General features: G+C 39.6%; 1 protein-coding gene and 1 non-coding gene across 12 annotated transcripts in view; one reads left to right on the top strand and one right to left on the bottom strand.

The window, feature by feature from the left end:
- Positions 1-27,909, bottom strand: part of MAST4 (microtubule associated serine/threonine kinase family member 4) — a 575,337-nt gene that overhangs the window by 122,644 nt on the left and 424,784 nt on the right. The gene's annotated exons all lie outside the window — the stretch shown is intronic.
- TRNAG-UCC (transfer RNA glycine (anticodon UCC)) lies at positions 7,455-7,532 on the top strand. The gene has a single exon. It is a non-coding gene; the product is annotated as a tRNA-Gly (tRNA).

Here is a 27,909-nt window from a genome sequence, read left to right on the forward strand (position 1 = left end):
GTTCTTCTAAACCTCTACTTTACAAGGGTGTTTGTGTTTTGGGGGTTGGGGGCTGTGTGTGACACTTTGTTTTAAAACTTTCATGTTTCATACTCAATATGGAGAAAAGTCACAACTTGATACATTTTTTTTCTTGAGTAGTAGAAAACCAAGTTCAAAGTCCAACTACAAAAATTACCTTTAATGAATTTAATTTAATAGCGTTGGATTTTTCTCAGTTGGCCAGTGCAAAGAAATCTTTCCAAAAAAACTAAGATAGTGGGGCAGCACCAAACCAGAGCAAACATAACAGCTTAAATCTAACGTTCCACTCTGCCTTTCTAGAAATACTATAATAAAATTGTACGATTGACTTCTTTCCCCTGTACCTAGTACCTCCTGCTTTATTGCTGTAAAGGAATGGTCATCAGCTTTATAAAGCTGGATTGGAAGATTTTCTTATATTCAAATCTTATTTGAACATATATATGTAACAGCTGAACTGATATAATATTGTTTTACCCACTCTGGGCTTCTCCATACAGAAATTAAATCTCAGTTTAACTTGCGACACCTAGAAACATTTAATTTGGGGGATATGTTTTACTCTAGTAGGGTAATTTATCTATAAAGCTAAACACGACCCATACGGATCAAAAGCTCTGCTCCCTCTTTCTGGTTCGGAGGATTCTGGGGCCGCTCCAATCTGACCCACAAAAGGGGAGAGGGAGTTGACTTCCGTAATCACCGGATCTCCTTTTATGACACTCAACAGAAATTTATGTCAAGCCCGGAATGAACAGCATGACTATTTAACGCCCTCCCAACTCGAAAGCATTTTGCATTCACAGCAATTTGGCATAATGCTTTGCCCACAAGTGAACTGTCTCTGATTCCCGGGCCTCCACAGTCAGAAGACAAACAGACACACGTGGAAAACCCACATCCGAACTCCACTTCGTGCTTTTCTGTGAGGAAAAGTCACGTGGCAAAAAGCCATCCTCTTTCTGGTTTGTTTTGTTGCTAGCTGCGCCCACCTCAGAATCTTGCAAAATGACATTCTGCTAATGACAGGAATGTCAAAGCCGGGATAATGGGCACAAGTAGAAGAAAATGTTTCCTAAATGGAGAAATAACAGGAAAACTGCCAAGTGGATATTAAAATGAGCTGTGTGTTCCTCCCATACTTAAGCACTTAGTCCCCTACTATTTGTGTCCAACATGAAAGGGAAGCAGACCTCTAAGGAGGGAAGAATAGCCCACCTGGGTGAAAAGCACAGAAGCAACAAGACGTCGAAGGACTGTTTTCCCTTAATTAACTGACAGATGTCTTTTCTCTTCCTCATTTGCATCCACTGATGTTTTCTTAGTCAGTCTCTCATTTTGCAACGATGAAATTGGCCACAAGGAACCAATTCTGTTTCTGAAGACAGGAGGACTGGGGTGATACCAGAAGATGCTGGTCTTTAAATTGCTCAGTATTCAGTCTGGGCAATGAATGCTCCTTGCTCTCACCATTTGTGGGCTGAGCCACAGAATTTTAGCTCGGGAAGATGAAGTAATGACTGCCAAGGCAGCACCACCAGCTCGTGGCAAATAGGGCTTAGGAAGGGAGGTCATGTGGGCTCCCACAACCAGGGCACATTCGAAGTTAGAAATATCTGCATTAGACACAGAAATACATTTAACTACATCTTATGTGAATGTATTATACATTCCACGAGGGAAAAGGTAGTTCTGTTTTAGATTTCACTGATTGGCTATTTCTTAGGAGAGCACAGTTACAAAATACAAGGACTTGCCATTGGTACACCTGGCTTCAAATTCCAACCCCCCTTAAGCCTCAATTTACTGATCTGTAGAATAGGAATAAGAATATGAACTACCTTGGAGGGCGAAGTACAGATGAAATGAGATAATGCATGGGAAGAAATTATCACAGTGCTTGGCACGGTAAGTGCTTCATAAATATTAGCTGTCAGAAGAAAACATTTTGGTCTTTCTTTCTTGCATACATTCTTTCATGCACATATGTTTTCCTATTTAGAATGTTACACTAAGGCTTTCCCTCAAGGATCCTGGAACAAGAAGCACGAGATTGCCCATAGAATTAACTTCAAAAATCAATACAATGAATTATGCAAGAGCTAAAGAGGCTGGTTCTAAGGCAGCAGACTTGACAGTAAATGTAAATATTAACACAGTTATAGAAGGAGTGTAACAATAAGAACGGCAACTGGTTGGCTTCAGAAACACAGAAAAACAAATGCTGCAGAACCACAAGTTCAAGTGTTCATCCGAGGGCTTCAAATTGGCATCCTCAAGGTGAAGGACATGCAAGGGATTGCACCCAACACAGACATCAAAGTTTCAGATCAACTGTCAAAACCACGTGCACCTGTCCACCTTTGCCCAATGCTGTAGATCATTTAAGCCATCTAACAAGTCTTGCTCTGCTACCATATTCCCTAAGCCACCTTCTGACTACTTCATGGAGAGGTCTGCCCAAATGTGAATAACGAGAACAACAATAATGACAACTGCCAATGCTGACTGTTTTCTAGTACACGCCAAGCAAGGGTTTAATTTGCATGAGAATCCCAAGGTAAGACTTATTTCTATCCACATCTTAGAGATGTGAAAACTGAAGACCTGAGAAATTCAGAAACCTAAGATCGCACAGCTAGTAAGTGGTAGAACTGGAATTCAAACCCAGGCAGCATGCCTTCAGAGCTTGTGCTTCTAACCATTCTGTTAAAATGTCTATAAGGCAGAGAATAAGAACTTTGAAGAGTCTAAGCCCCATACTGATTATTTTTCCTCCCTGTAAATTAATGTCTCAGCATTCTGGCCCTGTACGTAAATCAGTGAGCTTGCTAACAACAGACCCATGCCTAAGAGAAGGGGCTGCTCTTCGGATACCACCCGAATTGGATTTCTGAGTCTGTAGCCTGGCAGTCAGATACAGGAGGGAGGTCAAGTTAACAAGCTTCACACTCAGATTGTGAGGTTTTTCTAGAAGCAGCAAGCCTGACCCAGGTATACAGACACCACAGTGTCACCAACTGGGGCATGCATTCCATCCTGTGATATACTTGTACACACAGTTATCAGGCTTACAGACAGACAGGTGAGATGTCACGATCTGGACATTCCTTCCTCCACAGTGTATTCTTGAGGACCCAAAGGCAGATGACCCAGCACTTGGATCATCCATTTCAAGCAGGCACTTCCTCCTTATCCAGCTGCCCCAACCAGCTGGTCTAGTCAGACACAAGTAGGAAAGAGACTTGTGTTTAAGCATGTGTCAGATTCTTTTAGTCCACTGTTTCTTAATAAGATTTTAAAATAAATCCAAATCTCTGCATCATATCCCCCTTAACATGGCTTTTTTTTTTTTTTTTTTGCTTTTTGATATCTAGATATCTGACTTAGAGAACACAGAAATCAGATATGTGGTGTGAAGCCTCTTTGTATGTTCTACTGGTTTCAGAGAAAAGGAGGACACTGTAATATGCATTAGGAAGTGAATTTGGCCAGCAGAAAATCTAAAACCTATATATTGACCGTATTGAGACAAGCTTTTTTTTAAAAGAAGTATTTACAAATGATATATCTCAAAATACAACACACTCGACATTATAAAATCTATGTATTTACAACTTCTATAAACTTGTGACCCCAAGATTCTTCTCTCGTACTTATTCTTTCAGGATGTCAATCTTTTAGTCTGGTATCTCTCCCCATTTTTTTTTTTAAATTGAAGTATAGTTGATTTACAATGCTCTGTTAGTTTCAGGTGTACAGCAAAGTGATATATATATATATATATATATATATATATATTCTTTTTCAGATTCTTTTCCCTTATAGGTTATTAAGATATTGACCATAGTTCCCTGTGCTATACAATAGGTCCTCGTTGTGTATCTATTTTATATATAGTACTGTGTATCTGTTAATCCCACACTCCTAACTGTATCTTCCCGCATTCTTGCCTCCCAAAGACCTCCCAGACTCTAAGAGAGCATGTATGGGAATGTGTCTGTGGAAAGAGGTTTCACTGAATTGTGTGAATTACATTAGAACTATGGCAGGAGTTCAGGCAAGGCAGAGTGCCAGGAAAGCGTCAGTTCCTAAGGAAAAGTTTACTGCTGGCTTCACTCACCTTCAAATCACCAGCCTGCCTCTTATGGGCATGGCCACCTATTTCTCACAGGGCCAGCCCTGTGTTCAAAGAGGTGACCTCATTCGTCCTAGCCTGGAATCCGGCCCTTAATGAGTAAGTACCCTGAGCCCCAGAACAACACAGGCACTCGGCCCCTTCACCATATTCATCAGGCAGCCCACCTCAACTCATACTGCATTCCCTGCAGCTACTCAGAGAGCTCCTCTTCATTGTGGTCCTGGATTCCTGTTTATTAAAGTTATGGAATCCCTGACCTTCACACGAAAACATTTCTAAGTAGAAATTCAAAGGTATAGAACGATGGCACCCTACTGTGTAAAACTTCTATATCGAAAAGGATCCAGAGTAACTCGCCCCATGAAATTAAACTGCACATCATGACTAGAATTAAGACACTTAACTTGCTGAAAACAAATCAAACGACACTATGAGAGAAATGAGTGTGAACTCGTCCACTGGCAACTTTTGCTTTTCTTTTTTCTAAACAGACCCTAAATCCTACTGAAAGAGCAAAATACATATGAAAACAACAATGCAGCTAAACCATCATGAAAATAAAATCCGTCAGTAGCTTCCAAGTGAGTCATTCCTTTGGCTTTGTGCTCACATCATATTTTCATTCACAGTATAATCATAAAATTGTAGGGTCTGCTTATATAACGAAGAGTGCTTTCTGCCTGGGTCTTCGGATATTAGCTACACTGACTATTCAGTACAGGAGGCCACAAAGTTTCTGAACTCACACAGTTATATGGTAAAAAGCAAAAACACTTTGTGCTATTAGCCAATCTGCCTCAAGGACAGTACATCAAAACCGTGATGCTGTGTTCTTCAAATGACGAAAATTGTTTTTCATTTTACTTAAAAAAAAATCACACAAACATTTTAGTTACGCATTTTGCATCTGGAAGCATAAATATTCTAAAATAATGTATAAGACAGCCGATGAGTGGTAAGCAATAGGTCGTATCATCTTTCTACAAACTGGGGACTAGTACCTGGTGATCAACCATTTCACGAGACAGAGTCACCTCCTTCCCCTCCTCCAACAACACCATCATGAACTTGGTTTTCTTGTTTTAACTCAACTTGTTTTTCTGTTGTGCAGCTTGACTACCCCACCAAAACCCCCCAGCAGTTTTTAAAGAGTGTCTCTGCCCCAGGCAGAGGGAGGACAGTTACCAGGACCCCAAAGAAGATGTGCTTATGAGTTTGCAATCAGGAAATCTGGGGAGGGAGACATTTCCCTAAGTTTTTAAATAGCTCCATTGTTTAGTTAGGTGACACTGTATATTTGAGAGGGGGAAAAAAAGGCCTACCCGAGGTTTGACAGAAACTAGGCAGTCATGTTTAAAAAAATAAAAAAGAGTGAAGACCAAAATGAAATAAACATATAATCCCCTAAATTAGAAATGCAACTGTCAAAGCTTTCAATATCCAGGTAGGCAAATTGTTCCTATCCTAGGCAGGTGAAGGCATTTTTCTCAAGTAAGTACTATAGAGAGTAAAGATTATTAATGTGGGAATATTTTTATCCTTGAGAAATAGGAAATAGGAAATAACTGGGTAGGGGAGGTCCCAGGAAGATTATGTAATGTGTCCATAATACATTGTTAAACTAAAACATATAATTCATTTATTTAAAAAATTTAGATTATTTTATTACAGTAAATACCAGCAGAACCAATAATTAATATTTGTGTCCTAGACGGGAAAAAAAAAATACTGGTAATGAGTCTGGCCCCAAAGTTAGGAAGAATTAATGGTATATTACTTATAAATGACTCTATCTCCCAAATCGTCCTGGCCCTCATCATCACAGCCTTGCTTCAGAGATTAGTCATTTTTCAACTGTTAAAACTTCCTTTCAGAAAGAAGGAAGAATCAGAACTTTGATTCGTTTTTTCCCCTCTTCCTGTAACATGATTTTTACCTCAACAAGATTAACCTCTAACTCAACTACGTGAAAGAGTTAATCAATTTGTATGGAGATGAAGAGAACTACTTCCCTACTCTTTTAAAAATGTTTTTTAAAAATTGGTAAGACTCAGGAATAGAAATAGGGTTGGCCGCTTTTCTTAGGACAGTTCATTTTTGGGTCATTCTGTCCTCCAAATGCTTTTTATGTACTCAATGAAATATGTATTTTAAAAGATCTATCCCACAATAAGGACCTACTTCTGCCTGGGTCACACTAGCCTGACATCGAACGACAAAAAGTCCAGAACTGAGGGAAGAAAAAGGTGGCCCAAAGAGGCCCAAGGACTGAGGCTGACAGAAAACTGTCTTTTTGCCTGAGAACCGCAGAGCTTGAACCTGCAACAAAGGCTCTCCGCTCGCCCACCCACTTCTGTCTTGTCTTAAGATCACTAACCACCACCTAAAATTAACTGCCTCCTCTCAGTGGAAGCTTTTTTGTTTCTAATCAAGCCAATGGACCGCCACCCCTCCCCCGCCCCGTACACACATCCCTTTTTTTTTACCTTTATCTGAGACGGCAGAGAACAAAGGACGATGTAGAACAAATAAATGATCAGTCTTGCTCTCCTAAAAACCCTGAATGAAGTAGTTACATAAGCTACGCTACAATCACAAGATGGGATATTTTTCCCAAAATGCTTACTTACAATGGTGAAAAGCATAGAGTCCAAAGCTTGATATCAAACATGCTTGAAAATACACAGAATGCAAAGAAACTGGACTGGAAGGAAATGTACATAAACAACAACAATGATTACTTCTCAGTGGCCGGAATATGGGAAAATGTGTGTACGCTTGTCCTTTAGTTTACAAAAAAAATTAACTATGAATCTTGCAACCTCTTAATCTGGAATAAGGTGTGTGTGTTATAAAGAAAAACAGAAGCCTTCTAAAAATACTGCTGGGGGGCTTCCCTGGTGGCACAGTGGTTAAGAATCCGCCTGCCAATGCAGGGGACATGGGTTCGAGCCCTGGTCCGGAAAGATCCCACATGCCGCGGAGCAACTAAGTCCGTGCACCACAACTACTGAGCCCGCGCTCTAGAGCCCGTGAGCCACAACTACTGAGCCCGCGTGCTGCAACTAATGAAGCCCACGCGTCTAGAGTCCGTGCTCCACAACAAGAGAAGCCACCACAATGAGAAGCCTGAGCACCGCAATAAAGAGTAGCCCCTGCTCGCAGCAACTAGAGAAAGCCCGCGCGCAGCAATGAAGACCCATTGGCAGCCAAAAATAAATAAATAAATAAAATTAAATAAATAAATAAATTAATTAAATTAAATAAAAATAAAAATACTGCTGGGAATTTCCTGATGGTCCAGTGGTTAGGATGCCGCACTTCCACTGCAGGGGTCCCGGCCCAGGTTCGATCCCTGGTCAGGGAACTAAGATCCCACAAGCTGCGCAGCATGGTAAGTAAGTAAAATGAAATAAAGTAAAATAAAATAAAATAAAATAAAATATAAAAACACTGCTCACCACGATTCCCAGGAGGAATGGAGAGAGGTAGAGAGTGATGACAAAGTACCACATGACAGGATAATTTACTGAGATATTAATGTGCAGTATTCTTTCTACTAGAGGAGAATGAAAGGTATGTTTCCTTCCCCCATTCCAAGAAGTCTTTGTGTTCAGAGTCTGGGCTCCTGGGCCTCAGAAGGTCTTTAACAGGTTTTGGTTTCAGGAATGGAAGCAGAAATTAGGAAGAGCCAGAAGGTAAGTCTCACCCAGGCCCTTCCCGCTAAGAACACAGAGGCTGTGAGTGATGCTGCTACAGGAAATGGGCAGAAAGGAGCTGCCTGAACCTAGAAGACGGGGGTGAGTTTCCCTGAGACCAGGTGGGGAATGGGTGAAGGCACATTCACAGGTGTGAATGGCTAGGACCTGTGTCCATTCCTTTCCAAGGCAGGGCTCCAAGAGGTACATGGTGATAGAGTTAAGAACAGGAGCCATGCTTGCTTTGCCAGTGCCAGTTAGAGATGTTCTTACCCACTACAGTATAGGCATCCCGAGTACCCACATCCCAGCTCAGAACAGGCCTCCTCATTTCACGTGGGCTTCTACTAGAAGTAACGCAGATGAGTAGGAAGCCATTGCTGGTTTCCACGTCACTTGACCATATCAGAAAGGCCACATCAAGCAATGTGGTGGCATTGACTGTGGTGACGGTTTCATCCGTGTATACTTAGCTCCAAACTCACCAAGTTGTATACATCGAATATGTACAGCCTATTGTATGTCAACTCTACCTCAATAAAGTGATTAAAAACAAAAAACAGTCAGAGTAGAAAAAACAATGCACCAGACCCCCTTTGGCTGGGATGTAGCAGCCAGTCCTAAGCCACAGCAACCCAAAGTATCAGCTAACTGTCTCTCTCAGGAAACCATCAATAAATGCCATTTTATTATTTTAGCAAAAGCTCAGCCCTCTTCAGAACCTGATTTAAAACATGAAAACAGAAACAAAGCATGGAATGTTGACCATACAGTTTGCTGATGACAGGAATTGTTTGCGCCCCTTTAATTACAATCCAGTGGCTGCTGGCTGTAGAGTCACAGAGGTGCTAATCAAAGCCGGGCCAGGCCCAATTCTAATAGTTATTAATGATGTGGGGAAGACACAGCTAGACTCTGGCAGCCTTGGTCAGCTCGACAAATAGCAAAGCCCACAGGAGTAAGGTCTCCTTAACTTAAAATGCCAATAAAAGCCCTACGTAGAACCCTAGAGTTGCAGAGGTTTGAAAGTGAATGCAGGTCATCTCAATGGTTCCCTCTAAACTAGCAGTCCTTCAGAGGAACCTTTCTTTTGTTTATAAATTCAACCCCTGGAGTTAGAGGAACACACTCATAAATGAAGATTATCCTTTTAGAATATCCACACAGAGCACACAATTTCTGTAGTGGCAGACATAATCAGCTACTCTAAAACAACAAAGAACTCTATAGACATCGTCTTTTCCCAGCATTTATCGTTAAACATATTCACTCCTCTTAGAGCTTTAATTACTGAATTTGTATTCCGATGGTGGTTACCATATTGCATTGGAATATTAAGTGTCCCACATTCAATTTGCAGAAAATCTGCAAAGTTGAAGGTGCAATGCAAAACTAACTAGAATCATACTGTCACATGTTAAGAAAGCATAAAGCTCCCAGTATTGGGGTTAGTGATATGGAACGAATCATCTGTTATTACACAGCCTGAGATTTTAGGAAGGTCACCTAGTTCTCACTACAGAACTTGTGGCCACAGAACCGATGAGGGAAAAAATGTAAATTCGGAATCCAGCACCACGGGGAGAACAGAGGGACCTGTGGTTTTGCCATCACTGTTACGTAACCCTCCAGCTCCACCCAAATGCCCACAAGTATCACTGGGCATGGACTCCATCCACTTCTCTCCTGAGCCTTCTCCAAAGGTTGCAGAAACGCCATACTTCTGCGGTGACAGGGAGCATTTCAGTCAGGTGAGGAGTTCAGGGCCCAGAAAGGATATGTTGCCTTTCAACATCTTACATAAAGCAGCTTAGCAGAAAACATCTGAATAAGCTCAAAGGAACAATTCTAAATTCTCAGGTGTGGCTTCTGATGACACCACAACAAAAGATATAAGCCTTTTAGGTAAGTGGTTTTAAATGAGAGATTACAGGAAGCCAGATAAGGCACTGTATACTTAAGTCACTGGCCAACTGAGGCTTATGCTCTCATCTCTGGTTGGAAATGCGGTCTGGTGTGAAGAGTAAACTACCGTGAAGGGCCTCTTCGATTGAGAACCAAATAAACAGGGTACACCTATAATGAATGGCAATATAGTGTAAAAACCTCTTCTTAGACTTCATTGTTTATATGCATCTCCAGATGAATATATATGTAGATGAGGATTCACAATGTCATATTATTTGACAATAAACTGATACTTTCCTTTGAAACAAACTTATTTTGCTTATCACAGAAAATGGCTGCAAAAGCAAAGATAAAGGTGACAACTGTAAGGAAAAACAAAAGCAGGCAGACTGTCTTCCCACAGTAGAGTCAAAGTTAATCAGTTCATCACATAGTAAAATCTAGATCATTCTAACATGACAAAATTCACAGGGCACCACGCATCTTTGCTGCGGCATTACAACTTGGCTTAAACAACGCTCATTTATTTTAGAATTGGTTGCTTCACTTATGACTTTGACCAGAAGCTTCTGTTTCTTGGTGGAAAAGCACAGAGTATTTTCTAGAATATAACACCACATCTAAGTTGCAATGTATCACAGCAAACTAGCTCAGTCTGATCCTGAGTTTTTTCTCTATGTGTTCTCCCCAAAAAGGAGAGGTATCTGCAACAATCTGAAAAAAGCACAAAGAAATTAAGACCCAAATAAAGTAATGCTCACAACTCCAACAGTTAGCAGAGAGAAAGTTCCACTTTGTTATTTTAATGTTAATAGCTGCCACTTTTTAAAAAGTGCTATCAAGTCAGCATGAGTTTCTTTTTTTAAGGGTGAGTTCACAGTAAAAACTAATTAACTGCCAAGAATGAGATAGGTTTCAAAAATGCAATTCTACTCATCAAATACTGGTTTCCGTTTACTTCCTCTATACATTAACTTTAAGACTGTTCATTCCTAATCTGAGAATCTGTAAATATGGTTACACCAGGGCAAAGAATATTTAGGTATTATTTTAAGACATACAATGATAATCTTAAATAATGCTGAATTGAAATTTATCTTGTTTAAATTGTAAATATGGTCTATCACTGCTAATACTTTGAGGTCTGTGCAATACTAGACATAAAAATACAGCAATAGGGGCTTCCCACGTGGTGCAGTGGTTGAGAGTCTGCCTGCCGATGCAGGGGACACGGGTTCGTGCCCTGGTCCGGGAGGATCCCACATGCCGCAGAGCGGCTGGGCCCGTGAGCCATGGCCGCTGAGCCTGCGCGTCCGGAGCCTGTGCTCCGCAAAGGGAGAGGTCACAGCAGTGAGAGGCCCACACACCTCAAAAACAAAACAAAACAAAACAAAACAAAACAAAAAAACAGCAATAAATCTGAGCTACTATATGGTGTTTGTCGTTGCTACACATATGTGTGTTTCTGTATCTGTGCTTAATAAAATATATACTACATTGCTTTCTTTTTCTGCAGTTTAGAATTGTATTATTCGCAATAAATTCTCTCACCATCTGCATGATGTTCTATCGTAAATACCCATTTCACATACTGACATATACGAGTGTGGAGTGAGTAAACCCTCTGGACGGGAACGACAAGACTAAAGCTGAAAGAAACAAAGTCAGGTAAGAAGCAATCCTAATTTTGGTGTTGGTGTGGAATGTTCTACACTACCCCACAGTTAAAATGATGTTTAAACTGGGTTACTCTAAAATGACTCCATGTAGCTCTTCTACTAGGGATTGTAAGCTCCCTGGAGCAAGCATCCTATTCTTTTTGTGACCCTAGTACAACACCTGGCAGAAGGGCACACTTGATTTTAAACCTTGTTGGATAAATGAATAATCTCTAAGAATAAGCTAATAAAAATGAGAACAGGAAAGTTTTGCTGAAAATGGAAGAGTGAGGAGTTTGATCACAGTAAACCCTGGCGTAACAAACCTTCCTTTCTTAAATTAGTAAAAGTTACCATTTTACAGTTTCTCCTCAAAAGCCAAGAATCTTCATTAGAAAGCAGAGATCGTGGGTCAGGATGTACTGAGAGCTATACAAAGTCAGATTCTATCCCTGGCCTCCAGGGCTGAATCGAAAATGAACCGCATGTACAACAGAATAATTGACAGATTTAGGTAACTGTAAATATTATAAAAGAACCTATAGGCTAAGGGGTTAAAGTGGCAATGGAGCAAGAGTTTCTGGAAGGGGGACAGATCGCTTTTGACAAATAAGCACACTTTCAATGAAAGCGACAGAAGTAGGTCACAATGAGTAAGTGAATTTTCCACTGACTCATTTCCACATGTATCATGGGGCAGCAAAGGATACCAGTGATCTAATTCTCCAACTGGAAGAGCTGCACAAATCAGTACTCTAACAAAAGAAGTTGGAATTAATACTGCCTCGGCAGGGAGAACCGCCGTCCTGACCTAGGAACAGGTTAGTAGGCAGGAAGGTCAATAGGCCTGACAAATAATATGCAATTAATAAAAATCCTCATGTATTCAGAAAATTTAACAACTTAGACTGTAAGCACAGGAGAGTAAGGTGATTCCTGTGCTTTCTCCAGCTACAGATCGGTTCAATCAGGTTTAATGGGATTCCACCAGTTAACATATTCAGTAAATCTTCACTAAGTCTGCATGCAGTTTTTCAGTTTTTAACTTTGAATGCAAAAAGCCTCTATTTTAGGTTTGATAGGAACCCACACTGGCCAATTATTTTTAAATACAAATTCATTTATTTTAGTGCAAATGGAGCATACCATTATAAATGTCAAATAGTCACCATCCATTATGATAATAGGGCCCAGCCAATCTTACCAACTTATTCAAAGTTCACTGCATGAATGATCAGAGCTCTCGGTCCCCAGACAGACCTTAAAATATGTCCTTATTAAAAAATTCAAAAGCAATAAATCAGGTTAAAGAGGTGACAAGAGATGACCCTCGTCTCCCATCTCTTCCAGGAAATGCCCAGTGCTTTCTGCTGGGCCAGCCAGAAAGCTGACAGCTTCTCTGCCCATGCAGAGGACACCAGGATGGGATACAAGTACCATGGAGACTGATGGTCTCCATCTACCAGGAACTTACATTGAAAAAAGAACAAACATACTTTTCTTTTTCCCATATGAGGAAACATGCTTTTCTTCTAAAACTTCCACCATTCTGTCCACCTCATTCTTCCTCTATGTGGACCTAGAAATCATACTGCCAACAGAGCACTTTTAAATGGAAAATGCTTTTTGTTTCTGTCAAGAAAAATAGAACAAAAAAGCAAAGCAAAACCGAACAATCAAAAAACACTATCATTATGCCACAGAATTTTGCAACTTCAATTTTCTACTCAACTACTATTGTCTCTTTCCATCCTTATTTCTTTTGTCTTAGAGACACAATACACAGGATGGTGAGGTTCCTCAAAATACTTTTTTTCTTCCGGTTTTATTGAGATATAACTGACACACAGCACTGTGTAAGCTTAATGTGTACAGCATAAAGATTTGACTTACACACATCATGAAGTGATTATCATAATAAGCTAAGTGAACATGTGAACATCCATCATCTCACATAGATACAAAATTAAAGAAATAAAAAAAAATTTTTTCTTGTGAAGAGAACTCTTAGGCTTTACTCTCTTAACATCTTTCATATATAACATACAGCAGTGTTCATTACATGTATCATGTTGTACATTATGTCCTTAGTACTTATTTACCTTATAACAGGAATTACGTACAGTACACTTTGACTACCTTCATCCAATTCACCCTCCCCTTACTCCCCACCTCTGGTAACCACAAATCTCATCTCTTTTTCTGAGTTTGTCTGTTTGTTTTTGAAGTATAATTGACCTATGTTAGTTCCTGTTACACAACATAGTGATTAGATATTTCTATACATTTCAAACTGATCACCATGATAAGTCTACTTACGATGTGTCAACACACAAAGAGCTCACATTGTTACTGATATTTCCCACACTGGGTATTTTATACCCGTGACTCATTTATTTTGCAATGGGAAGTTTGTACCTCTTAATCTCCCTCACCTATTTCTTTCCTCATCCCAGTCCCCTCCCCTCTGGCAACCACTTGTTTGTTCTCTGCTATCTATAACTGTTTCTTTTTTGTTCATTTCTTTTGCTTTTTAGATTCAACACATAAGTGAAATCATACAGTATTTGTCTTTCTTAGCATAGGAAACTATCAATAAAACAAAAAGGCCACCTACTGAATGGGAGAACATATTTGCAAATGATATATCCGATAAGGAGTTTATACCCAAAATACAGAAAGAACTGAACATCAAAAAAACAAACAGCTTGATTGAAAAATGGACAGAGGATCTGAATAGATATTTTTCCAAGGAAGACATACAGATGGTCAACAGGCAAATGAAAAGATGCTCACCGTCACTAACCATGAGGGAAATGCAAATCAAAACCACAGTGAGATACCCCCTTACACCTGTCAGAATGGCCATCATCAAAAAGACAACAAATAAGAGTTGGAGAGGATGTGGAGAAAATGGAACGCTTGTGCACTGTTGGTAGGATGTAAATTGGTGCAACCACTATGGAAAAGAGTATGGAGATTCTTCAAAAATTTTTTAAAAGAACTATCATATGATCCAGCAATTCCACTCCTGGCTATTTATCCAAAGAAAACAAAAACAGTAATTCGAAAAAATATAGCATTTCTATGCTCATTGCAGCATTATTTACAATAGTCAAGATATGGACTGTATACAGCACAGGGAACTATACCTTTAAGAAAACAATCTAAAAAAGGATATATATATATATATATATCTGAATCAGTGTGCTGCACACCTGAAACTAACATTGTAAATCAACTATACTTCGATGAAAATAAAAAATATGGAAGCGACCCAACCTCAGTGCCCATCAATAGATAATAAAGATGTGATTACATATATATATATATATATATGCACCATAAAAAAGAATGAAATCTTGCCATTTGTGACAACATAGATGGTCTCCAATATACTTTTTAAAAAATAAATTTATTTATTTATTTATTTTTGGCTGCATTGGGTCTTCGTTGCTGCATGCAGGCTTCCTCTGGTTGTGGCAGGTAGGGGCTACTCTTTGTTGAGGTGAACGGGCTTCTCATTACAGTGGCTTCTCTTTGGTGCAGAACACGGGCTCTAGGTATGCGGGATGCAGTAGTTGTGGCACGTGGGCTTAGTAGTTGTGGCTCACGGTCTTAGTTGCTCTGCAGCATATGGGATCTTCCTGGACCAGGGCTTGAACCCATGTCCCCTGCATTGGCAGGTGGATTCTTGACCACTGTGCCACCAGAGAAGTCCCCTATACTTTTAACTATAAGGAAAATTCCAGAATTACCATGAAACTTCAGTAGTTATGGCCTCTCCTATGACCAAAGAAACTTAGATCTCAAACACTATTCCAAAGTAAAAGAAAACACACATGTCTATGGAAAAGATAAATACATGGTTCTGTGGCTTGTCCTGCATAGAAAACACTACCTAAACCATCTACGAATCATCTCCATTTTGCTTGGGAAAAGACAGGGCCCAAAAGATTAGATTCAGTCCCTGGGTCTAGGCAGCTCTAAATACTTGAGACTCCCGGAAGAGAAATACTCAACACTAAGTAACTTTGGCGCTTGCCATTAATCTTTCTGTGGATGACTCTCAATCCCAACCTGGAACTCCTTCCTAGTTCCAGACTCTTGTATCCAACAGTCAGCTGCACATCTCCACGTGGCTGTCTACAGAAGCTCCAATTCAGTGAGTCCCCAACTGAAATGATCATCATTACCCAACCTGCCCTGCTTCCTGTGTCTCCAATTTCAGGGATTGGTACCATTACCCAACAGCCTAAAGCAGAAATAAAGGCACAAACCCTTTGGCCTTCCTCACTCTAATCACTCAACTGGTTATCTGGTCCTGTGGGTTTCATCTCCCTTCACCCTCACAGCCCCCAACCTGGTCATGGTATCATCACCATCTCTGACCTGGAAGCTTGCTGAAGCATGCTCTAACTGAACTCCCAGCCACCTCCTTGTCCAATTCCAACTCATCCTCCACTGCCAGAAATCTTCCCAATGGGCAAAGGTGATCTTATCACTGCTCTGTGTAAAACCCTTCAGTGGTTGGTTCCTCTTGCTCACAGGGTAAATTGCAGGCTTCTAATTATCACTCTCATCAAATTTTTCAACTCTCGCTCCAAGGTCTCTTTGCATGGAATATTCTCTTCCATCTTTCACTAACTAACCAAACTGCTTAACTTTCCTGAAAGCCCACTCTCTGTTACATGTCCCTGAGATGCTCTCAAAACTCTTTGTATTCCCACCACCACAACATGGCTAAGAGTGGGTAAGCACAGATATATAATCACACACAGGGTTGTAAATTCTTTTTCATCCTTTGTGTCTTCCTCTCCCTCTACCCACCCCACTGCATTCCCCATGAAACTGCAAGCTTTCAAGAGGGCTGGAAACACCTGCCTCCTTCACCATTGCCTCCCCAGCACAATGCCTGACATAAAGAAGGTGCTCAGCTATTATTTACTGAATTCATGAACAAAGAGATGCAGACGATGAAGAGCAGACTGCACCCAGCTCCACAGTCCAAGCCTCATCTCCCAAGTGAAACCTCCCCTGCTTTCAGCACATCTTAAACTCAGAAGTCACCACGACAATAGATCTGACACTAAGGGGTGGCTTCCATGAAGTAAGGATGTTTCATACCTGAAGTGCTTAAAACAAACTGGGAGTCAAACAACTCCTTCATCCAACTCTCTATTCACTGACAATCCATAAACCTTCTTTGGCCCAAAAACTCCCATGCAGAAAAGGCTTATCATTCTTAGGGAGTGTAGAGCTTCTACTTTCCATGCTGATAGGTCAAGTTTTTATTTGGAATGATCTAAAGAAAAATAGAAAGAGGTTCCCTCATCTTTCACGCAGGTCTATGGGTAGAGGCAACTATGCATTCAGGCACCATATCTAAGAGCCCATTACTAAATAGGGTTTCCTTTTGGAGTTATACCATTAGCCCATACAGACCCCGTGATGTACACAACACATATGCATTCATCTGTGGGTGTGTACAGGGATATGCATACAGCCAGAGTTAACTATGCTTCCATGGCACAGTTGGGATTCTGATGAGAATAAAGCATACATGTATGAGCTACTGGTCAAGAAAGATATATTTTACTTTGTTTTTGTTAATAACTATACATTTCAATGAGTTCTGTACTACAAAGAAATGTGAACAGTAGTCAAACCATCTATCTTAGTACAACATTAAAGTAAAAAACTGCTATATTCTATACTAATTATCTGAATTATATCATTAAATATGTAGATAAATATCCTTACACTTCTTCGGGCAATAACTCTGATAATTTACAATAATTATGTAAACATTCCTTCCTGATGAAGATAACTTTTAATAATCTTATGTACCAACATTAAAATAGGATATATTATAGTTATTCTACTTTTCATATTTAACATGATCTATTTGCATTTTCACAAATAAAGGTAACTGGCTAATTTAAACCCAATTTCTTTTCACAGGGAGTTCATTTGCATTCGCATACAGAATTCAAATATAAGGTGAAGTCCAAAGATAAGGAGGGAAGGAGCCCTTACCATCCACATCTGTGTCAACTCCGCGAGTCACTGAAAAATGATGGATTGTTTTTCTCATCTCTTTTGAACATAATTCTGTGGTCTCAAGTATTACAGGAGGGAAAAATGTGCCTAAGGGGCTATGATTTACAATTATTCTGTTTCATGCTGATTAGCATAAACGACCATGATAGAAAATTGCATGCAAACCCTAGAAGTCAATAAAAGATATTGATCCACAGCAACACCTGCAGGAGGAAAATTTCTTACTGCCTATGCCTCAAGCTTCCTATCTAATTTGGTAGAGGATCTTTTAACCTGAAAATGAGTCCACATTTAAAAAGCATTTTTATGGTCACATGAATTACCTTTCACACAAGTAAATGGACAAATCAAATCACAACACTTTGCTCCACTCCTAGGTCTACTAGCCTAAGAGTTTGAATCCAGATTAATGCAGAGGCATTTATAATGCAACTGCAAAGCCAAAAAGAATCTCCCTTTCCATTTGCAACCAATATTGTGAAATGATGCTGAATTAGGCAAGTGGTGTGACATGTAAAAGCATTTATAGTTCTCTTCCCCCCTGCAAAAATAATTTTCTCTCCAAAATGCAAAGTTGAAGGGGGTAAGTAGGTAATGAGAAGAAATGACTTCCATTTTCTGAAAGAATCAGGATGAATTTTGCTTGCCACTCCTCTTATGTAGAACATACTTAGACCTTCATGATTAAAACCCTTAGAAAGTCTAGGAAAGAAAACAACTTCAAGACAAGTAAATGAGAAGTGTTTTATCACTACTATTCCTTAACTTCTTTTTATTTCAAAGATCTTACTTTCCAGCTGGGCAATACAATTCCAGTCTGGTAAGTAGGTAGGCGCAGCACACGATTTCTGTGTGTTCATGCCCTACTTAATTAGGGGAAGACGTGTGGTTATGACAAAGGGATGGCGATGCTCTGATGGCAAGATGCTGGAAGATACAGGTTCCTCTAATGTAAGTAAAGGACACAGCTTAATACACATAGAACAGGGATACAGTCGCATTCCCACAAGCCCTGGTTTTTGGGTCCCTCCAAAGGGAAACGACCAGGGTGACAACTGTTTCTACCACTCCCATGTTATTGTTTCCTGAGCTTCCTAGCTACGTGCTAAATAAAAGCAACATATGAAACACAGGGAATTTCTCACTGTTTACTTATCAGGTAATTACTAGGTGAATCAAAGGTTACTTTTCTGGCATAACATCCCCTTAATTATGCCAGCGCCCCAAATCAGTGTTCTGATAAACTCAAGAGGCCATCTGGGTCAGCCTTTCTCTGTACTACTAGAGTCTAAGCTGCCAGGGATGGCAGTGAGCTTCTGGATCTAGCTATTCCTGACCTCCACAGAATCCATGGACATCTAAGAGATCTATGAATAGAATTTAATGGGTCTACAAACTTGGACTGTTTTGTGGTTTTTCACTAACCACAAACTGAAATGTATCATTTCCTTCGTGTACATTCACAGCATTAGCGTTCCTTTTGATTTTGTTGTCAATAGAAATCACATATGTTTTCATATCGTGGTACAGTTGCTGCAGATACATTAAAAAATCATTTATACTCATTACCACTTCAAAATTATGGTAGTTAGTAGACCCACCTCTAGATCTTGATATCTGATGTGCTAGTAAAGAATGATAAAAATCCCCAATTTCTAATGTTTTCATGATGACTTCAATATAACTGGCTTCCTTTATAATTCTATACATTTTATTTTATGCACTTAAAAACATTATTCAGAAAAGTGGTTCAAAGGCTTCACCATACTGCCAACGGAATCCAGGATTTTAAAAACAGGTAAGCAGTAGAGGGCCCAGGAAATCTTGCTAACATCACACAGCTTGTTGGTGGCAGAAATGTGACTAGAAACAAGATCCCGTAACTTCATTGCTCGTAGAGTCCTTTACAGCTGCGGCTTGAAATGACCCAAGTGTGGTCACGTGCCACCATGTAATTGTTGGCTTCTCAAAGATCCTCCTACAAATGTCTAACTAGATCAAGGCCCAGAGACTGTAGTTTGCTGGGAAAGATGAGGGATATTTGCTGAAAGCCAGATCTATCATACAGAAGTTTTTCTAAGACTTTTATCTCACTCTTTTTCCAGAGACTGAAGTCACAGCTCTGAGCATGGATTGAAGCTGAGCTGTAAGAAAATATACACGCAATGGAATATGGAACACAGAACACTCATAAATCCTTTAGAATATCTGTTGAACCTTCGTATTCACGAGAATCCCTAATCTCCACACAGGACATTTCTAATTGAGTGATGCCCTTGCTCTATTCAGCCTAGTCCCCACAAACCTTGTATGTCATCTATGAGGTGGCATTTAGGTGATTCCAGGTGTTCGTCAATAGCATACTTTGTACCAAAGGGTAGATATGGCTGTTTATCGGTGGTCATTGATGAGCCCGCCAAGTACTAGCTGAGGGAGGGGAAATTACCAAACTCAAAAAAAGCTAGTGCTGCCCAAGGTCACAGTATGGAGACTCAATCTTATTTCACACACAAATCAGATCAATTGAAGATGGAAATGCATAATACATTAGACAGTTTCAAACCTTGATAAAAGTAGACCTTGGAATGTGCATTAACAGCAGTTTGCAATAAATAATGTTTCACATTTGAACATTAAATGCGTTGAGGAGAGAAAACAAATAAAAAAAATTATCCAATTGCTTTCCTGAAATATTGATGACAGCACCGTAAAAGTTCAGAGCAGTAATAAAACTCCAGGAGTTATTTGCTCCTAGAACAGTGTCTTTTACCCTATACCTCGCCTCTGCTGCCGCCTCCCTCTAATTCCCAAGTTCCACAGAAGGAATTTTGATTCTTTTAGAAGCTTTTCATCCTAAAGCATATGCAATGTTCATTCCAGACCTGAATCTGGCGATGATATACCCTCCTGTCATTTTTTTTTTTTTTTTTTTTTGCTAGAGAAAATATGGAACACCAGACCGCCAACCTAGCAATAATGTACCATGTGATATGAGAGTCACAAACTTGGAAGGAACCTCCAGTAGACATAAAAGTTACTTGGCACTATGTATCAAAATTCATAAACATGTTCACGTCTCTTTGGCCTAGAAATCTCTATTGTAGGAATTTATCCTAAGGAAATAGCTCCAAAAGACAGAAAAAGCTGTATACTCAGATATGCTCACTGGAGTGCTTTCATTCAATAAACCTTTATTAAGTGCCTATTATGTACCAGGCACTAGGCTGGAACAAAGTCTGTTCTTCAAGGCATTCACAATCAGCTGGGAATTCAGAGAAGTATACACAGAATTATGACATGTTGGGAAAAATGCTAACGGGTCTGTAGAGAAGCACTAGAAACACTAAAATGTGCTGGAATAGGAAGGCAAAGAGTCAAGGAGGACTTTACAAAATCTTAGATAATGCTTTTAAAATTTATTCCCAATGTTATTTTTAAAGACACAGGGAATGTTAAAATGTTTTAAAAATCCCTTTACTATTCTGAAAAAATTTCCTCAATACATTTTTTTTTTTTTTCCCGATACGCAGGCCTCTCACTGTTGTGGCCTATCCCGTTGCGGAGCACAGGCTCCGGACATGCAGGCTTAGCGGCCACGGCTCACGGGCCCAGCCGCTCCGCGGCATGTGGGATCTTCCCGGACCGGGGCATGAACCCGCGTCCCCTGCATCGGCAGGCGGACTCTCAACCACTGCGCCACCAGGGAAGCCCCTCAATACATTTTTTTAAATAAAAAATAACAAGAAAGCCTAACAGCCCTTAAGAGCTTTTAGAGGCCCTCAATCTTTCTCTCAACCACCTGTGGGAGGTGGGGTGTAGCCATCGATTGCTAAGTCCTCACTGGGCACATGCCACCAGCCTATTCCCCGTCTTAGTCTTCTACCACACACCAGGGTGTACCTCATCAAAACTGCGGAAGAACCCTGAGTTCATCTGGCTTAAAACACAAAACAAAATAAGCCCCAAATTTTATCACTCCTGTGAGAACTTTCTCTTTCAAACAGCCCAGGGTCGCTGCAGAAAACTCCTGCTGTAGGAATCAAGAAGGTCCTTTGCTAAAGACAGCATTTATAATGTGTTATGATTTTTAGTGTATTTAGAAATGAAAACCATTCCACGGTTTGAGGGGCTGTGTTGGGAAACTTTTGAAGAAGTATAGGTTGGACACACCTACTAATTCATTGGGAGAAATAATTCAAACTAAATTGGACATGCTGCAATCTAAAGAGCAATGACTTTATTTACACTCGGATTAGAGAAAACTCTCTTCCTGTAACATGCACGACACCCAGTGCAAGTCCAGGCACGCTATATCCACATCAGGGCGTGGGAGCCATGGAGATGCCTCTCTCAGCATGTTCTGGCCTGAGTCATGGCTCAAGGTTTGGCCATACTCCAGAGGTGGGCAGGGGCTTTAGAAGAATCCCTAGAGAAGGCCACCCCAGAACCGCCTTTCTTTAAAGAGTGCCTACAGGAAAAGACTGCACTTGAAATAATCCATGGGAACAAGGTGAAACGAACATTTATTGAGTGCCTATAGTTGCGAGGCATTGCCCTAGGCCCCGGTTTGGCAAAGATTTTCTGTAGAGGGCCAGATAGTACAGTACACGTTTTTGGCTTTGCAGGCCAGAGTCTCATGTTACAACTACTGGATTATACTGTTGTAGTACCAGCAGCCATAGATAATATCTAACTGAACTGGGGTGGCTGAGTTCTAATAAAGCTTTATGTATAAAAACAAGTGATAGGCTGGATTTGGCCTATAGAATGTATCTTGTCTCTCCCCGCTCTAAATGTTTTACAATTTGTCTTATTTAAGGCACAAAAAAAGATCTGTTGGCTATTCTTCCTACTTAAAGATGAGGAAACCAAGTATTAGAGGTAAGTTTACCTGCCGAAATCACACGTCTAGTTTGTCACAGAGTCAGAATTCCACCCAAGGTCTCCCTGCCCCAAAGTCTGAACTCTTTCTACTATAGGAACAGGGTCTGTTAGGATAAATACAGATAAGGAAGAACAGCCAATGTGAAGGAAAGAGAAAAAAAAGTCAAGTCTAAATCCTTTCTTTCATTTAACATTAACCAATCTATGCCCGACTATGACAGCAAAAATGCTGGTAAACAGAGTTACAGGTAAAACATTCCTCCCAAGAGAAGCTTCTGGAATATTCAGTACTGAACTCCTTCATAACCATAAGGGAAAAGGAAGCAAATTCTGTATTATAATGTGTCAGATTATGGCAAAGCTATAAGGTAGTCACACTCCTAGAATTCCAAACCGTCCTGAGAGGATTTTGTAAAATAACCTCACTGATATTCACATATTCAGTAATTCATTCATTCCATGCCCAGACAGCACACTTTATTATAAGTGCTTAAAAAAAGGACATGGTACTTGGTACTTCAGGAACTTTGAGTTGGAGGCAACACACAGCTCTAAATAGTTAATTACCTGTTGATATCAATTGCCACTGAGTATAGGGGTGATGCACCCAGGTCAAATCAAGAGGAAACAGGCAATAAATATGAGTGTGCTTCTTCTCCTGGTTGAACCTTATTCAAGGTTCTCCCTCCTTTTATTCCCCTTGAGAAATGAAAGATTCTGTTTCTAACACCGTTGTCCTAATTTGGAACCTGGAGACCAGGTTCCAAGTTGCTTACTAGCTCGAAACTTTGGTACCTAAGCATCAACTTCCTCATCTTACAATGAGGGGGGTGGACTAGATGTTTCTGAAGCCTCTTCCAAGTTAAGGCTTCTATGAATCAGTTTCTTAAAATATGATTCTGTAATGTCCAACTTAAAACAAAGGACCCTGGATGAAACTTAGATGTCCAGATATTTTAATCCATGACATAGGGTTTTTACATCCTTTGAGTAAGAAAAAGTTTCCATTTCTAAAACCACCTCCCTTAAAAAGAAAAGTGTCACTTAGAGAGTTGCACAATTTAGTTCTGAAAATTAAATGATGATTTTCCCCAAAGGACAGAGGGGAAAGGAAAATGTGGAGCAGATGGATTCATTGTTCCCCTATGGAGAAAAAATATTTCTACACCTTGCAAAAATATATTAATTGGCCTGCCATCTGGCAAGCCTGCTCACACACATAAGGGATAAAGTTTAGATCTTGAGGTTTAACATTTAAGCCTGTGGGGAGATGTTAATTGGAATCTGAGTTAGCAGGAATATTTTTAAAGGGAACATTTCAAAAGAGATCTGAATATAGGGGGAAAAAAACAGAACCTAAAATGTGAGACCATCCAAGGTGACATCACAGGTGTCCATGGCCTCACTCCCACTCTGCACACCAGTGAGCCGGTGTGGACACTCCCACAGTTAGGTGAAGCTGTGCATTAGCAGGGCAGCTTTCACAGCATGATTCTGAATGCTTCCCCACAACTTTACAAACAACCCCCCACCCATACCTTCTTGTACATTACAAATATTTTTCAAAATTTCTGGAAATCTTACCATTGTAAACGTGGGTGTTTAAAAGAACCTCTTTAAGGGAAAAAGAAAACTCATCAAACAGGAGGTTCAATAAAATATGAGTTTTGTGGTGTGTACATGCACATGTGTGTGCACATATATGCCCAGAAAAAAACACGTGGAAGGATAACCCCATATTTTTCATAGTGGTTATATCTGAGCACTAGAATTTGGGGTGCTTTTTTTTAACAGCTGTTCATATTTTCTCCATTCTTTGTCTTAGGCATAAGTTTAAAATTTTCTTCTCAAAGCTATATACATTCGACTGAAATTAAAATATAATGAAAATCATGAAGAGACATGATAACTTATTTTACAAAGCAAATGAAGTATCTTGACTTTATCTTTTGTAAAATGCATGTGTTGGTCTGTCTTCACTTGCGCTGAAAAACTCCATGCTTCCTTCTGGATCTCTATATTTTCCAACAACCATAAGCAATGTCTTAAATTACACGGCTTCCAAGTCTTCCACCTCATGGCTCTGTTTCCTTCCCCAATAAACAACCCCAAATTATTTATAACCATTTCCTGCTAGTAGAATTTGTTTATCTGGTTTCTTAAAACTTCTTCACCTATGTAGCATCAAAGGGGCTATTATACAGCAAGACTGGACCACGCAATTTAGGTAGTTTAAGCTTCTCTTTCGAGTATCTCATTCTGATGCCTTTTCCTGGTACCTACTTGACATTACCAACCATGGAATCAAACTATGTGTTAACCATCTTCCTCATCAAAATGATTTTTTAAAAGGATGACACAATGTAACACCGTATCCTGGCTGGCATCCTGGAATAGGAAAAGGACACTGGGGCACAACTAGGCAAAACATAATAAAATATGGAGCTAATTTTTAAAAGGCAGGGGGTGGACAAGGGAGAGCAAAACAAAACATCTTATTCTAATCCTTTATTAGCATTATCAAACAATCAAAAAGTACCTAAAACTTTCTAAGGTTTCTAAGTTTCTTAAGTTTCTAAAACTTTCTATAACCTAATTGTGGTGATAATTTGTCAAAATTCACAGAACTGCTCACTTATAAAGGATATGTAATATCCTTTACATACAAGGATACATACATATGTATGTAAACTGTATCTTCATAAACCGTATCTTTTACATACAAGGATACATACATATGTATGTAAACTGTATCTTCATAAACCGTGTCAAAAACAAAACAAAACAAAGCACATCTAGCTGCCTGGACTTTTTCTAGAGTGAGTAAATTAAAGTGGTAAACCCTGTGTCAGTACGAATCTGGATTAGTGGCCGTGAAAAACACCTTCTTCAATATTTAAAAAAGAGCACCTGAAGGAAAGACTTTTTTTACTCCATCCTTAGTAAGGAGCAGCCATTTCTCAAAAGCAGCTCACATACTGCACCACTGAGAGCTAAGACATGGCCAGTGAAGGATTTTTGTGGTTTAGAGAATTCTGGATGCAATGTTTATGCCTTTTGCATGTTGTAGATTGTTCATATTTTATTCTCATACAATTGTTTTAAGCATAGCAAAGCAGTCTTAGTTCTCTAAATACCATGATCTTCACAGAGTCTTAAATACTTAAATATGTATTTAAGTCTCATCAAACATCTCTCTAAAAATGTAGTTAGCATTAGCATATTTGTAGTTAGTATTAGCACATTCAAGAGAAATTATTGTCGTTTTAAAACGTGAAGAAGAAGCCTGTAAGCAATTCAGCTCTAAAATCCCAACAGCTCTTTCCTGACATTCACACTGTACTGCCATGTAAGATGCAAGAACTTTTGTCCCTTCTATGAAATGAACTATATGCTCTACTACAAGATCAGCAAGGATTTTGAGATGAGTGCATAATAAATACACTCATGTGAATGCGCAGGATTTCATAATACGTAGAGAGAAATCTCAGCAAAATAAGCACGGGTGCAGTGTAGTGTTATTTATTCAAAAGGCCTGTAAGATAGCAGCTATTCAGAGCTACACCATAAGTGAAACCTCAATTTCAAAAGCACAAGCCCACTCAAACACCATTATAAACTGTGATACTTTACTGATGGGGAAATTACAGGAGAATACATATACAATTTCCACTAATGGGAAAGAGAATCAGCAGGTGGCATTTTAAAACAAAGTAAAACCTACGTCTGTTTTTCACTCTCTTCCCTCAGACAGCAGGTGGCATTTCTATAGCAGAGATCAAGATTATCAGTGCTCAATGTTCCACAAATACCTTTGAATTGCCAGGAGGCTGCTGTGTGATAAAAATTAAGTGACTAAAATCTTACTTTACAAATATTATTTTTAATAATTAGAATGTTGTTGGAGCTGTATTTCCTTTGGAGGTAGGGCAGTGCAGTTACATCTTTATCTGGATTTACCATGTACTACTGGTAAATTTGGGGACAATTAATTAACTTCTCTAAGCCTCAATTTTTTCATCTGTATAACAGGTATTACATATACCATTAAATGAGACAACATACACCAAACGACCTCAACAGATATTCTTCCTCTCCCTCCTCCTGTGCTGATGTTGGTAGATCTCCTACTGGTTATTACACATTACCGTAATTATCTGTCAGCATCACTGTCTAACCCCACTAGATTGAGCTACTTGAACAAAAGGACCATGTCATATATATCTTTGTTTCCCAGGTGATAATCATAGACCTGGTCACATAAAAGGTACTCAATAAATATGTGGTACACAAATGAATAAATAAGGCAATGCGATAAATCTACAGGCTTTGCCCACAGAAGTCAGACAGAGTCAAACTAGGTTATTAGGTTATCAGGTTTCAGAAGGCGATTCAGCCTCATCCACGAGCCACAAAGCAGGAAGAAGGATCACACAAAGATACATAACTCATAAACAAGCCCCTCCAAGTATTTTTTAATGTAATCAACTTCCCATGTTTCAGAGGTTAATCCCTCTTGGCTTCTGGTTTCTCTATTTTTTGGCCCAGTTTATAAACATTTGCCTTCTCTTTAGTGCTTTTAAGGCAGCCAAAGACAAGGAATTGAAAGAGAAGCTGCATGGCCTTCAGGACTGGGGGCTGCCCCCTCTCAATCCAATCCCTAATACATCTTATGACTAGAAGGCAAAAACAAAACAAAGCAAAGCAAACCAAAATCATTCCAGTCTAGCATGCCTTAACATAGAGTTTAAGATATATATACACACCTGGAACTTCCCAACAAAATCCATAAATGTTGGGCCATGAATCCCCTCCAAACATGTTAGTTTCTTATTAAATAGATTTGAAATCAAACCTGTTAAGTGGCTGAAGGAGCAGCTACAAGCCACTGCTTGTGGGACACACCTAAAAGAATGGAAGGTTTGAAAAGCGAAGCTTGTTTCCTCGGCTCCAGGCTGGGCATTTCACTTACATGGGAACTAGAAAACTGGCTTAAAATGAGAACTATAATCTTTCTGGAACAATAGGTCATGACGAGCTTCCTTAATGCCAAAATAAGTGTTCAGAAGTGACTTCTGCTAACTGAAAGAAAGTGTAAAGGGCATATATATTTACTCTGGCTTGAATACAACATTTCTGAATATGTCTATCAGTGCCAAGAGTCAGAACACTTTTCTTTATGGATTTCAAACCTGGGACCCATTAAATGGAGTGTTTGTGTTCCTCCTGAGGAATGCCATCAGAAAGTTGCATCATATTAATATCTAACCAGTGCAAGTATTTGTACCTTTTGATCCCAAGATCACCCTAGGTCTTACATGAAAAGGTAGAATAATTTTAAGGTTAAGTCCCAGAAGGTAAAATAAACCACAATTTCTCTTGTTTAAAGAGTTTTTTTTTTTTTTAAAGAAGCCATCAAATGATAAGTAATCAATAACAATTTCAGAGAAAACTGAAGTCTGCCTGCCAAGAGGGCATCTTGGCAGTAGCGATGCTGGTAAAAATGACATCAAAATCACTAAGATCCAAGAAC

Source organism: Orcinus orca, chromosome 3 (assembly GCF_937001465.1).
Source record: "Orcinus orca chromosome 3, mOrcOrc1.1, whole genome shotgun sequence".
In the NCBI taxonomy this organism is placed as follows: domain Eukaryota; kingdom Metazoa; phylum Chordata; class Mammalia; order Artiodactyla; family Delphinidae; genus Orcinus; species Orcinus orca.